The 13,457-nt window shown below is 41.6% G+C and overlaps 1 pseudogene; it reads left to right on the top strand.

The window, feature by feature from the left end:
* The first annotated feature begins 9,022 nt into the window (after nucleotides 1-9,022).
* Nucleotides 9,023-10,646, top strand: LOC128051060 (plexin-A1-like; annotated as a pseudogene).
* Nucleotides 10,647-13,457: the final 2,811 nt, after the last annotated feature.

Below are 13,457 nucleotides of genomic sequence, written 5' to 3'. Positions count from 1 at the left end.
TTAGAGCTCAAGTGGGCTTTTATAGAGAGTAAGAATTCTTAATATGGGATCTCAGGAATTCTAGATATTCGATTACATGGTGTGTCCATGAAACTCCTGAAAATACAGGGGAAATTATGTGCTGAGATACATGTGTGTCTTTTTCAATACAGGAAGTTTAAAGGGGTCGCTGATTTTCAAAGAGCTCCGTGATACACAGAACAGGTTAGGAAACTACTGGGGTAGGACTAGATGGTCTTGATTCCCTAAAAGCCTCAAGGTTTATACTTCTTTGAATGTTGAGTTTGCAACAGTAAGTGCCAATGCCCAGCTCTCCTTGGCCTCAGTTAAGAAGATGGCCCAGCAAGGCCTGTGGTGTGGCAGATGCTCCTGGAGAAAAAGGAAGTACACTCAGTGTGTGTTGACCAGTTTTGCTTGGGGTGTACTCAAAGGGAAAGATCTCTAACCGACTTCTCCATTCATGGAAAGAAATGGAGCAGTGTTTTTCATAAAAGAAGAAGCAGTGACTGGGACACAAATTCTGTTCCCTGGTGGAAAGTAGGTGAAAGTCTCTAGCCATCTTTATTTTTCAGAGTCAGATTCCTTCGTGCCTCAACAATGGTCCTTAAGCTTCAGTGCCAAGATGGTGAAGAGTAGGTCCATCTTGCCTGTTTTTTCCCTCCCCAGTTATGGCACAACTCTGACACATAATAGAGATTTACTTAATATCTTTGGAGTGAAAAAATTAAACAAGCAGAAAGGTAAATTTCTGGAAAAACTTTTCCATTGGAGAGTTCAGATAGAGCTCTGTACCTTCACCTTGTGGGGAACTCAAAAATACTCTTAATCCTCTGTTTCTGGTCTTGTCTAGCTCTTAGTTTCTCAGCATCTTCTTCCAGCTCAGGCCCTGGAAGTCTATTACTCTCCTGTCTTCTTTCTCCTTTCTGCTGGATGAACCAACAGTAGAGACCTGCCTGACACGGCCTTCTCCGGGTGATGACTAAAGTGCTACTGTGTTGCATGCAGGATTTGTTGGTCACTGAGGATGCTGGCAGCTGGTTTGTTACACAGTTCAGGCTGCATCTAGACAGGATTGGGAAGCATTGGTTTTCTACTGGAGATTTGAAAGGGAGATCATTTTGGAGAGTTCCAGGCAGTGGCTTTTAAACTAATTGAAAAATTAATCTTAAGTGTTTTTAATTTATGAAATTCTAAAGGAAAGAGGTTTCAAACACGTTTAAACCAGGTCAATGATTGCCCCACAAAAGGGATTCTTATCCTAAAAAAATCTTTAAATAGGATATATATATAAGAACAACTATTGCAACAGTGTTTGTGAGAGACTTTTTCCATGAATTGGGGAATAGCTGGTTAGGTGGTATTGCTAACACACTGGAACAGCTAAAAAAATAAAATTAGGTGGTTTCATCATTGAGTTGTTTTGCTAGTTCAACAGATACTAAGTGCTTACCTTGTACCAGGTACTGTGGTGCTGGGATCACAGAGACCAAATAGACACATCCCTGACCTCATGGAACTTCTCACTGATCTGACAGGAAGGAGGATTTCATTCATTCATTCAGTGAACATTTTTTGGCACCTACTTTGTGCCAAACAGTGTTTTAGTTCCTAGAAATACAGCAGTGAAGGAAACAGACAAAATCCCTAGTCTCGGAGAGCTTGTGTTACTCGTCAAAGGAGAAATCTATGTTGCTAATTAAAAAAAAAAGGTTCTATAATAGTATAATTTTCTTATTTTACTGTAAAATATTCCAGAAGCATATTCTAAATATAGTTATTTCACAGGGACAAATAGTGAAAAGAGTTTCACTTTTTCCTTTTATGTGCTTCTATAACTGTTTTAATCATTTTTCCATATTTTTGTAATAAAAAAATTTAAGTATGATTGCAATGTTTTCTTGTCCACCCTCCTTGTCATAGAGAGAAATGAAGACTTTGGAGAAGTGCAGGGTCACAGCCAGTGCTAGTGTGTAGCACCACTCTAGATGTGTCAAGAGTGGTTCCAGCAGGGATTGGGACCCTGGTTTTCAGGGTAGGATCAACTCTGTACCAGTGATGTGTAATGAGGAAGATGGCAGAAAGATAACAAACTATCAAGGAACCCCCAAGTGTCTGGGTGAATGCAAGTGGTAACTTAATTAAAAACAACATAGAAAGATTGAATATGTTAGAAGTGCCTTAGAGATTTTCCTAGATCTCTGCCATAGATACCCACAGGGCCCGAAGAGGCTCCCTGATCTTTTCAGACTGAAAACTTAAGATCTTGCCACGTTTTATCTGCCTGTCCCTTTTAGTGTTAGAATTCCCAAGGCAGAAATTCCAAGTGGTTTGACTTGTCATTCATTTATTTGGGAACATCCCCTTATGCTTATTCCCATTTAAATTTGATTTTCACATAAGTTTGCATTTTTTTAACTGAATACAAATTAATTTTGTCCCCAGATTTCTATTGAGAAAGTCTTTCCAGAGGTAAGTAGAGATGCCCTAGATCTGTAATTTTAAAGATTTTCATCATTCTTTTCTGGAACGCAGCTGGAAAGGGGAAAAGGAGAGAGGCAGCTGGGAGACTGGGCTGGAGAGTTCTCAAGCTTAAGGGAGCTCAGATTTTAGCCAGTTCTCAGTGGAAAAGCCGTGTAGCAGAGAATGCGTCAGAAATGTGACTTTCAAGATTCTAGATCCTCTACATCTTTTTTCAGTTGTATTGCCTGTAATTATAAAGGTCACTCATTTACATAGTAGCCGTTTTCTTTCGTAATTCTCAGTCAAGCTCCTTCTGCTTATGGTGTGACTCTTTTTCCAGAGAAAGTAGTGATGTTTAAAAAGTTATTTAAGTTTTGCAGGTGTGGTTGTGGTGGTAGAATTTCTGTTTAAATATCCACATTATTTTTAATATAATTGTTTTGTGGGTGGGTCACCCTTGGAAAATATTTTGTTACAGCTTTATAGTCTATACTTAACAAGATGCCTTATGACAATCTGACACGTTGTCTTTTGTGATGTCTACATTTCATGCCTTTTAAACCTACTTCATAAAATGAAAGTATTTTACACTCCAATGCAGTGTTTAAATTTATCTTCATTTGGCCAGTTCTGAAATAACCATATACCTATATATCTATATCAAATCTGTTTTAAATTTTGTTATCCAGTTTTACCTGCCATTCCTACTCATTTGCATGCTGAGTTTAGTTCTTGTTCCAGAAACGTTTAAGTATAAAGTAGCTCCTGTATAAATATAGGTGAAGGTTGTTATACTAATAATATTGATTTTTGATTCATTTTTTAAATCTCGAAGTTCATGATGAGATCTTAGCAAAAATCTTTTGACCTTAGTGTTCGTTTAGTCTGAGGGCTGAAGCAAAGGAGCTGATGAGGGAGCAAGGAGCAAGTGAAGGGGCTTTGAAAACTTCTAGCTGCTCAGGCCTCAGTGAATTCCTTGGAGAGGTGGCATCTTTCCTGTTCTCTGAGCAAGCCTCCTACTCCAGCAAAAATTCCTGGTACCTAAGCAGCAGCCTGGTACCTAGTCACCAAAGGAGAAGGGAGTTTTCTGAACTGATGGAATTTCAGGTGGGAGCTAAGGAATATGATATTTAGTAATCCTAGCTGCCTTGTTTCAAGGAAAGCTGTTTACAAGGAACTGTGGGTAGGTGAGTTACTTTACAGTAAGTACTTTGAGACTCCAAGTAAGAATCTGTAAGCAGAAAATACATCTTGTTAGAGTGCTTGTTTCCCTCATTTTTTTTTTTTTTAGGTTTTTATTTGGAAAGAATTTGAGATTTGCAGAAAAATTGCAATGATAGTACAGAATTCCTGTATTCAGCAGATTTTTGCTTTTTGTTTTTTGGTTACCAGCTTACATAACCATGGTACCATTTGTGAAAAGTAAGAAATTAACACTGACCCATAATATTGACTAAACTATAAAGTTTGCTTGGATTCCTACTGTGATTTTTAAAATTTTAAATTAAGTGCTTTCTGAAAGTAATTAAAAGTGGAAATGCCTATTTCCTGTCCTTTCCATCAAGAATTTTCCCCAGTCCTACTCCCCAGGAACAGTCCTAGGTCAGCACTGTCCTGTAGAAATGCAGTGTTTTTTTTTTTTTTTCCCCTTCATTATAGGTCTTCACAGTTCAGTGAGTATTTTCCATTTAGAGGACATCTGCATTCTGACCAGTTACTTTTTAAGTGCTTAATAGCCACATGTGGATAGTGGCTCTAGATTTACCAAAGTTCTGGGCTATTCTCTTATTTTCTGTCTCACTCATGCACACACATGGTAACCTAATTTTTTCCATTACTTATAGAAGCTCATTCCCTGTGAGAATGGGACAGCAGCCTTTACTTAGACAGCTATGTAGTATTACATAGAACAAATGTGCTTAATCTATTAAATCACTTCCCCACACATAGATGTTTAGTGTTTTTTTTTTTTTCTTCTGCATTTCAAATATACCAAAACCTATGTGCATTTGTATACTTCCAACATTTATGATTGTGGACATGGAATTGTTGTGTCAAAGGATGTGATTGTATTTTAGGTATCATGACAATAGAATAATAGTATATTTTTAAAGAAATATACCATTCAGTATATTACTAAATGTATGTTTTTTTCTCAAGGCAGTCATTTTTGAAAGCAATTTATTTCAATAGTGTTCCTTTCACTCAAAATAATTCATTTTTGATTTTTGACATTTGAAGTTTTGAAATTTTAAAATGTCAACATTCTTTAGCAACATAGGTAGTTACCAAACAGAGGGTTCTGTTGTCAGTGTGGTAAGTCCCAATGCTCACTGCAAATGCAGTGCCTTGACAAAACTTTTGACAACGCTCAGCATACATTTTGAATAACTTCTACTAGCACGGGAGTTCAACTGGTGCCCAAGTCTTGCTGTGGGCTTGGTTTGGAAGAGTACTGAGTCTTCAGAAAATTCCCTTAACCTTATCTGATGAAAGCTCAGTGCTATCATGTATTTTTGTTTTCTGATCCACCCATCTTCCCTAAAATGGATGCAGAGGAAATGACTCGCAATCATGTGATAATGCAGCAAGGCACATAGCTAAAAGTGAAATTTTTATCCCCAAACAAATTTCTGATGTCAGTGTTTTTAAGTAGAAAACATTGTTTTGGTTTTGGGAGGAAGAAAAAGGACACATCATCTCATAATTTGGGGAGATGTTCTGTTTTACACTAGGCAGTGCCCTCTAGCTGTGTGAACAGGAGCTCACTTAGCTCACATTCCATTTTCTGACATCCTCTCACAACTTCAAAAACTGGAACATCTATGGACATGGCATTATATGTGAGAGAGGTATATAAATTATATTGGGGCACAATGTAACTTGACACCTTTATTTTAATTGAAGTACAGTTGATTTACAGTATTATGTTAGTTTCAGGTTTATAGCAAAGTGATTCACATGTGTGTGTGTGGATGTATTTCAGATTATTTTCCATTATAGTTTATTGCAAGATAATGAATATAGTTCCCTATAGTGTGAAATGTAAGTCACTGAGTCTTGTCTGCCTCTTTGCAGCTCCATGGACTGTGGCCTGACAGGCTCTTCTGTCCATGGGAAGAATACTGAGAGTGGGTAGCCATTCCCTTCTCCAGGGAATCTTCCTAAGGCAGGTATCTGCCCTGGCTCTCGCTTGCAGACGAATTCTTTACCATCTAAGTTACCAGTTTCCTATGCTATACAGTAAATCTTTGTTGCCTGTCTATTTTATGTATAGTAGTGTGTATCTGTTAAACACACACACACACACACACACACACACACTACTATAAAAACAAAAGAGTCTGAAATGCAGTATTTGGATGCAATCTCAAAAACGATAGAATGATCTCTGTTTGTTTCCAAGTCAAACCATTCAATATCACAGTAATCCAAGCTTATGCCCCAACCAGAAATGCTGAAGAAGCTGAAGTTGAATGGTTCTATGAAGACCTACAAGACCTTTTAGTACTAACACCCAAAAAAGATGTCCTTTTCATTATAGGGGACTAGAATGCAAAAGTAGGAAGTCAAGAAACACCTGGAGTAACAGGCAAATTTGGCCTTGGAGTACGGAATGAGGCAGGGCAAAGGCTAATAGAATTTTGCCAAGAGAACACACTGGTCATAGCAAACACCATCTTCCAAGAACACAAGAGAAGACTCTACCCATGGACGTCACCAGATGGTCAACACTGAAATCAGATTGGTTATATTCTTTGCAGCTGAAGATGGAGAAACTCTATACAGTCAGCAAAAACAAGACTGGGAGCTGACTGGCTCAGATCACGAGCTCCTTATTGTCAAATTCAGACTTAAATTGAAGAAAGTGAAGAGAACCACTAGATTATTCAAGTATGACCTAAGTCAAATCCCTTATGATATACAGTGGAAGTGAGAAATAGATTTAAGGGACTAGATAGGGTAGAATGCCTGATGAACTATGGATGGAGGTTCATTACATTGTACAGGAGACAGGGATCAGACCACCCCCATGGAAAAGAAATGCAAAAAAGCAAAAAAGGTGTCTGAGGAGGCCTTACAAATAGCTGTGAAAAGAAGACAAGTGAAAAGCAAAGGAGAAAAGGAAAGATATAAGCATCTGAATGCAGAGTTCCAAAGAATAGCAAGAAGATATAAGAAAGCCTTCTTCAGCGATCAATGCAAAGAAGTAGAGGAATACAACAGAATGGGAAAGACTAGAGGTCTCTTCCCGAGAAGGCAATGGCACCCCTCTCCAGTACTCTTGCCTGGAAAATCCAATGGGTGGAGGAGCCTGGTGGGCTGCAGTCCATGTGGTCGCTAAGAGTTGGGCACGACTGAGCGACTTCACTTTCCCTTTTCACTTTCATGCATTGGATAAGGAAATGGCAACCCACTCCAGTGTTCTTGCCAGGAGAATCCCAGGGATTGGGGAGCCTGGTGGGCTGCCATCTATGGGGTCACACAGAGTCAGACACGACTGAAGCAACTTAGCAGCAGTAGCAGCAGCAGAGATCTCTTCAAGAAAATCAGAGATACCAAGGGAACATTTCATGCAAAAATGGGCTCCATAAAGGACAGAAATAGTATGGACCTAACAGATGCAGAAGATAGTAAGAAAAGGTGGCAAGAATACACAGAAGAACTGTACAAAAAAGAGCTTCACAACCAAGATAATCATGATGGTGTGATCACTCACCTAGATCCAGACATCCTGGAATGTGAAGTCAAGAGGGCCTTAGAAAGCATCACTACGAAAAAGCTAGTGGAGGTGATGGAATTTCAGTTGAGCTATTTCAAATACTGAAAGATGCTGTGAAAGTGCTGCACTCAATATGCCAGGAAATTTGGAATACTCAGCAGTGGCCACAGGACTGGAAAAGGTCAGTTTTCATTCCAATCCCAAAGAAAGGCAATGCCAAAGAATGCTCAAACTACCACACAATTGCCCTCATCTCACACGCTAGTAAAGTAATGCTCAAAATTCTCCAAGCCAGGCTTCAGCAATACGTGAACAATGAACTTCCAGATGTTCAAGCTGGTTTTAGAAAAGGCAGAGGAACCAGAGATCAAATTGCCAAAATCCGCTGGATCATGGAAAAAGCAAGAGAGTTCCAGAAAAACATCTTTCTGCTTTATTGACTATGCCAAAGCCTTTGACTGTGTGGATCACACGAAACTGGAAAATTCTGAAAGAGATGGGAATACCAGACCACCTAACCTGCCTCTTGAGAAATCTATGCAGGTCAGGAAAAAACAGTTAGAACTGGACATGGAACAACAGACTGTTTCCAAATAGGAAAAGGAGTACGTCAAGGCTGTATATTATCAACCTGATTATTTAACTTATATGCAGAGTACCTCATGAGAAACGATGGGCTGGAAGAAGCACAAGCTGGAATCAAGATTGCTGGGAGAAATCTCAATAACCTCAGATACTCAGATGACACCACCTTTATGGCAGAAAGTGAAGAGGAACTAAAAAGCCTCTTGATGAAAGTGAAAGTGGGGAGTGAAAAAGTTGGCTTGAAGCTCAACATTCAGAACGCTAAGATCATGGCATCTGGTCCCATCATTTCATGGGAAATAGATGGGGAAACAGTGGAAGCAGTGTCAGACTTAGTTCTTTTGGGCTCCAAAATCACTACAGATGATGACTCCAGCCATGAAATTAAAAGACACTTACTCGTTGGAAGAAAAGTTATGACCAACCTAGATAGCATATTGAAAAGCAGAGATATTACTTTGCCAACAAAGGTCCATCTAGTCAAGGCTGTGGTTTTTCCTGTGGTCATGTATGGATGTGAGAGTTGGACTGTGAAGAAGGCTGAGCGCCGAAGAATTGATGCTTTTGAACTACAGTGCTTGAGAAGACTCTGAGAGTCCCTTGGACTGCAAGGAGATCCAACCAGTCCATCCTAATGGAGATCAGTCCTAGGTGTTCATTGGAAGGACTGATGCTGAAGCTGAAACTCCAATACTTTGGCTACCTCATGTGAAGAGTTTACTCATTGGAAAAGACCTTGATGCTGGGAGGGATTGGGGGCAGGAGGAGAAGGGGACAACAGAGAATGAGATGGCTGGATGGCATTGCTGACTCGATGGACATGAGTTTGAGTGAACTCTAGGAGTTGGTGATGGACAGGGAAGCCTGGCATGCTGTGATTCATGGGGTCGCAAAGAGTTGGACACAACTGAGCAACTGAACTGACTGAGTGTGTATCTGTTAACTTTATACTCATAGTTTATCTCCCACCTTCCCCTTTGGTAACCAGCAGCTTGTTTCCTATGATGACTTCATTCATACTGAAAGTAGGCTTGTTTTCCTAAACTTTCAAAGGTGGAGATTGTGGGTTTGCTTTATCTACTTAAAATGTTCCATTGCTTAGTATGGGATGCTTGATGAATATTTGGTGAAATAAATGCGAATTCCCTGGCAGTCCACTGGTTAGGACTCTGAGCTTTGATTGCAGAGGTTGTGGGTTTATATCCCTGGTTGGTGAACAAAGATCTTACAAGCTGAGTGTTTCAAACAACAACAATGAAAAACATTGGTGAAATACTGTTTGTTGAGGAAGAGAAACAGTGGAATAGGGGTAGGTGAACCTGGCTTTCACTTCTGCATTGGTCCTGAGTGACTTCTGTGGGTCCTCTCGTCTATTTCTTTCTGGTCCTCAGTTTATTCACATATGTATCAAGAGGATTGGCCCCAGATAGTTAAAGTCCCTTCTTGTATAAACAGTCTCAAAGTTCATATGACTTTTCAGGCCTAAAGTCTGACCCTAAATCAAGACCTGTACTGAATCTTTTAAAAACAGCGTACCCCAGAAAGAATAAAATTCCTAGAATATTTATGTGGAAATTTATGTAGAAATACAAAAGACTCAAAAGGCCAAAACAATATTGAGAAAGAGAACAGAGGTGGAGAAATCCCATTCCCCAACTTCAGACTATATTACAAAAGCTACAATAATCAAAACATTATGGTACTCGCTCAATAGACACACAGATCAATGGACGAGGATGGAGAATTCAGAATCATATACTTTCGGTCAATTAATCCATGACTAAAGAGGCAAGAATAGACAATGGAGAAAAGACAGTCTTCAAAAAATGGTGCTGGGAAAACTGGACAGCTTCAGGTAGAAGAATGATAGCTCAGCTGGTAAAGAATCCGCCTGCAATGTGGGAGATCTGGGTTCGATCCCTGGGTTGGGAAGATCCCCAGAGAAGGGAGAGGCTACCCACTGCAGTATTCTGGCCTGGAGAATTCCATGGACTATACAGTCTACGGGATCGCAAAGAGTTGGACACAACTGAGCGACTTTCACTCACTCACTCACTCAATATCACATACAAAAATGGGTTAAAGACATGCATAGACCAGAAACCATAGAACTGCCAGAGGGAAACATGGGCAGAGCACTCTTTGATATAAAAAGTAGCAGTGTTCCTGGTCAACAACCATGACCACCTGGAACAGCTGAGTGGCGACTGAGGCAGCAAGACAGTCTTCAAGAACTTCCTGATGTGGCTTCTGGCCATCCAGGGCATGCTACAGAAGGTCATGGATGCCCTGTTCCAAACCATCTTCAGCATCACTGGGGCTCAGCCCTGCTGCTGGCCATTGAGTACATGTTTGATTTCCTGGACGAGCAGGCCGCTCGGCACCAGATACACGATGCAGATATGCATCACACCTGGAAGAAAAACTGTCTGCTCCTGTGCCCCTGGTTGAACATGATCAAGAACCAACAGGTCCTATTCAACATCTACAAGAGCAGCAGCACTGACGCCTGCCTGTCAGTGGTGGCCTAGGCCTTCATGGACTCCTGGTCCACATCTGAGCACAAGCTGGGCAAGGACTTTTCCTCCCAGAAGCTGCTCTACACCAAGGACATGCTTAGCTTCTAGAGCTAGGTAGAGATTTACTATGCCTACATCACCAAGATGGCCTGCCATCAGCTACCAGGACACAGTGCATATCTCACCTTGGACCTGAGTCAATTCAATAGCGTGAGTGTCCTGCATGAAATCGACTCTTACATCACCAAGTACAAGGGCGAGACCCTGACACAGCCCTGGAGAAGGATAAGCAGACCTGGTGGCAGCTGCTGTGGAGCAAGCTGGAGCAAGTAGTAGACACTGTACCCCTGAGTAGCTGAGTCATTGGTGTATGACCATCTGGCCAGGGGGACTTGAGTGAATTTGGCGCTGGCCCTTATTTAGCAGCCAGAGCTGGGAGATCTGTAGAAGAGGCCTGGTCCCAACTGTGGCAGGTGCCCTGTGCTAGGGGCCATGTGTCTAGTCCTGGTCCCCTTGGCACTAACCCCGTTGGAGCCTGCCAGGATCCCTGTTCTTAATTGGTGTGGATGAGATGATGCTTGAAGCACCCTCCATGCCCAGAATTGCTTGCCATGGGGTTGGGGAAACCAGGTGTGACCAGGGCCCTTCTTGGGACAATAAGGTGTCTTCTCTGGTGGCTCAGATGGTAAAGCGTCTGTCTACAATGCGGGAGAACTGGGTTTGATCCTTGGGTTGGGAAGATCCCCTGGAGGAGGAAATGGCAATCCACTCTAGTACTATTGTCTGGAAAATTGCATGGACAGAGGAGCCTCATAGCCTCATAGGTCACAAAGATTGGACATGACTGAGTGACTTCACCTTACTTAAGGCTCTGGAGGTGAGGCTGGACCTTCTGGGAGGGAGAGACCAGGTTGCCAATGCCAGGGCTAGGCCCATGGACTTGGAGGGTTCAGCTGTGCATGGCTTCCTGGGCAGAGTCTGAGGACGGGGGCCACACTGGTGGCCCAGGTGAGGAGAGTGAATGCCCAGGGCTCATGATGAGCTAAAGTCTGTCTGGGCCATCACCCCCCACCTGCTATGTTTCAGCACCCCTATGCTCACTGCTACACACCCACAACCACCATCCTCTTGATTCAACATATGCTGTCGATGGCTAAAGTTGGAGTGACACATCGACCTCACCCAGAGAGAGGCCCGGGATGCATCCTATGGACCGGTTGTAGGATGACTCCACCCAGGGCCCAAGTGACTTCCTGTTCTGTCCTCGGGGCTGTGCCTCTGGGAGCTATTGGGGCCTGGGCCTCCTGGTCATGAGTGTAAGTTTATCTCATTTATTCCCCCTCACCATCCCCCACCAGCCCTGCCTCAGGCTGAGCTCTCAGCTGTAAAGGTCCCAGGAGTAGTCATGACCACCCTGCTCCCCATTCCCTGACCCACCCCTAACTTTCAGAGGCTTAACTCTGGCTCCCCAACAGCATGCTGGCCCCTTGCATCAAGGGAACATCTGGGGGCCATTGCTCATTTTTTAGGGAAATAATGGACTCCTGCTTAGTTTGCTCAGGCAGCTGGGAGCGTCGAGGTCTCAGGTCATACACAATGGCCTGGTTGGCAACAGGATGCAGTGACCAGAGGGTCTGGAGGTTGGGTCTTCCCATGTTGCAGTCAGCAAGGAAGAGAATACATGTTGAATTAGAAAACCTGTACATTAAAAAAAAAAAAAGTAGCTATGTTTTCTTGCATCTGCTCCTTTTAAAGCAAGAGAAATAAAAACAAAAATAAATTGGAACTAATTAAAATTAAAAGCTTTTGCACAACAAAGGAAACCATCACAAAACCAAAAGGCATCATAATGAGAGGTAGAAATTATTTGCAAATGATATGACTAATAAAGGGCTAATATCCAAAATATATAAACAGTTCATACAACTCAACATCAAAAGAACAACCATGTTACAAGATGGACAGAAGACCTGAGTAGACATTTTTCCAAAGGGGTCATGCAGATGGCCAACAGGCACATGTTTGACATTGCTTCTCTTCAGGGAAATGCAAATCGAAACGTCAAAACCACAATGAGGTATCACCTGACACCTGTCAGAATGGCTTTAATAAAAAAGAACATAAAATCAAATGTTGGCAAGGATATGGGGAAAAGAGAACCCTTGTACACTGTTGGTGGGAATGTAAATTAGTGCAGCCTTAGTGGAAAACAGTATGGAGGTTCATAAGAAAACTAAAAATGGGACTATGGTATGACCTAGCAATTCCACTCCTGGTTATATATCCCCCCCCCCATGAAAAAGGAATAATTCAAAAAGATATATGCACCCCAATATTCATAGCAGCTTTATTTACAGTTGCCAAGATTGGAAATCAACCTAATTGTCCATAAACATGATAGGATAAAGAAGTTACAGTGTGTATATATACATACACAGTGTTGCCATTTGCAACAGCTTGGGTGGATATGGAGGGTATAATCCCAAAGAAAGACAATGCCAAAGAATGCTCAAACTACCACACAATTGCAGTCATCTCACATACTAGTAAAGTAATGCTCAAAATTCTCCAAGTCAGGCTTCAGCAATACGTGAACCGTGAACTTCCTGATGTTCAAGCTGGTTTTAGAAAAGGCAGAGGAACCAGAGATCAAATTGCCAACGTCTGCTGGATCATTGAAAAAGCAAGAGAGTTCCAGAAAAACATCTAATTCTGCCTTATTGACTGTGTCAAAGCCTTTGACTGTGTGGGTCACAATAAACTGTAGAAAATTCTGAAAGAGATGGGAATACCAGACCACCTGACTGGCTTCTTGTGAAACCTATATGCAGGTCAGGAAGCAACAGGTAGAATTGGACATGGAACAACAGACTGGTTCCAAATAGGAAAAGGAGTACATCAAGGCTGTACATTATCAACCTGATTATTTAACTTATATGCAGAGTACATCATGAGAAACGCTGGACTGGAAGAAACACAAGCTGGAATCAAGATTGCTGGGAGAAATATCAATAACCTCAGATACTCAGATGACACCACCTTTATGGCAGAAAGTGAAAAGGAACTAAAAAGCTCTTGATGAAAGTGAAAAAGGAGAGTGAAAAAGTTGGCTTAAAGCTCAACATTCAGAAAATGAAGATCATGGCATCTGGTCCCATCACTTCATGGGA

Source organism: Budorcas taxicolor, chromosome 7 (assembly GCF_023091745.1).
Source record: "Budorcas taxicolor isolate Tak-1 chromosome 7, Takin1.1, whole genome shotgun sequence".
Classification (NCBI taxonomy): Eukaryota; Metazoa; Chordata; class Mammalia; order Artiodactyla; family Bovidae; genus Budorcas; species Budorcas taxicolor.
The sequence above is the reverse complement of the archived record's forward strand: the minus strand, read 5'-3'. Positions and strand labels throughout refer to the sequence as shown.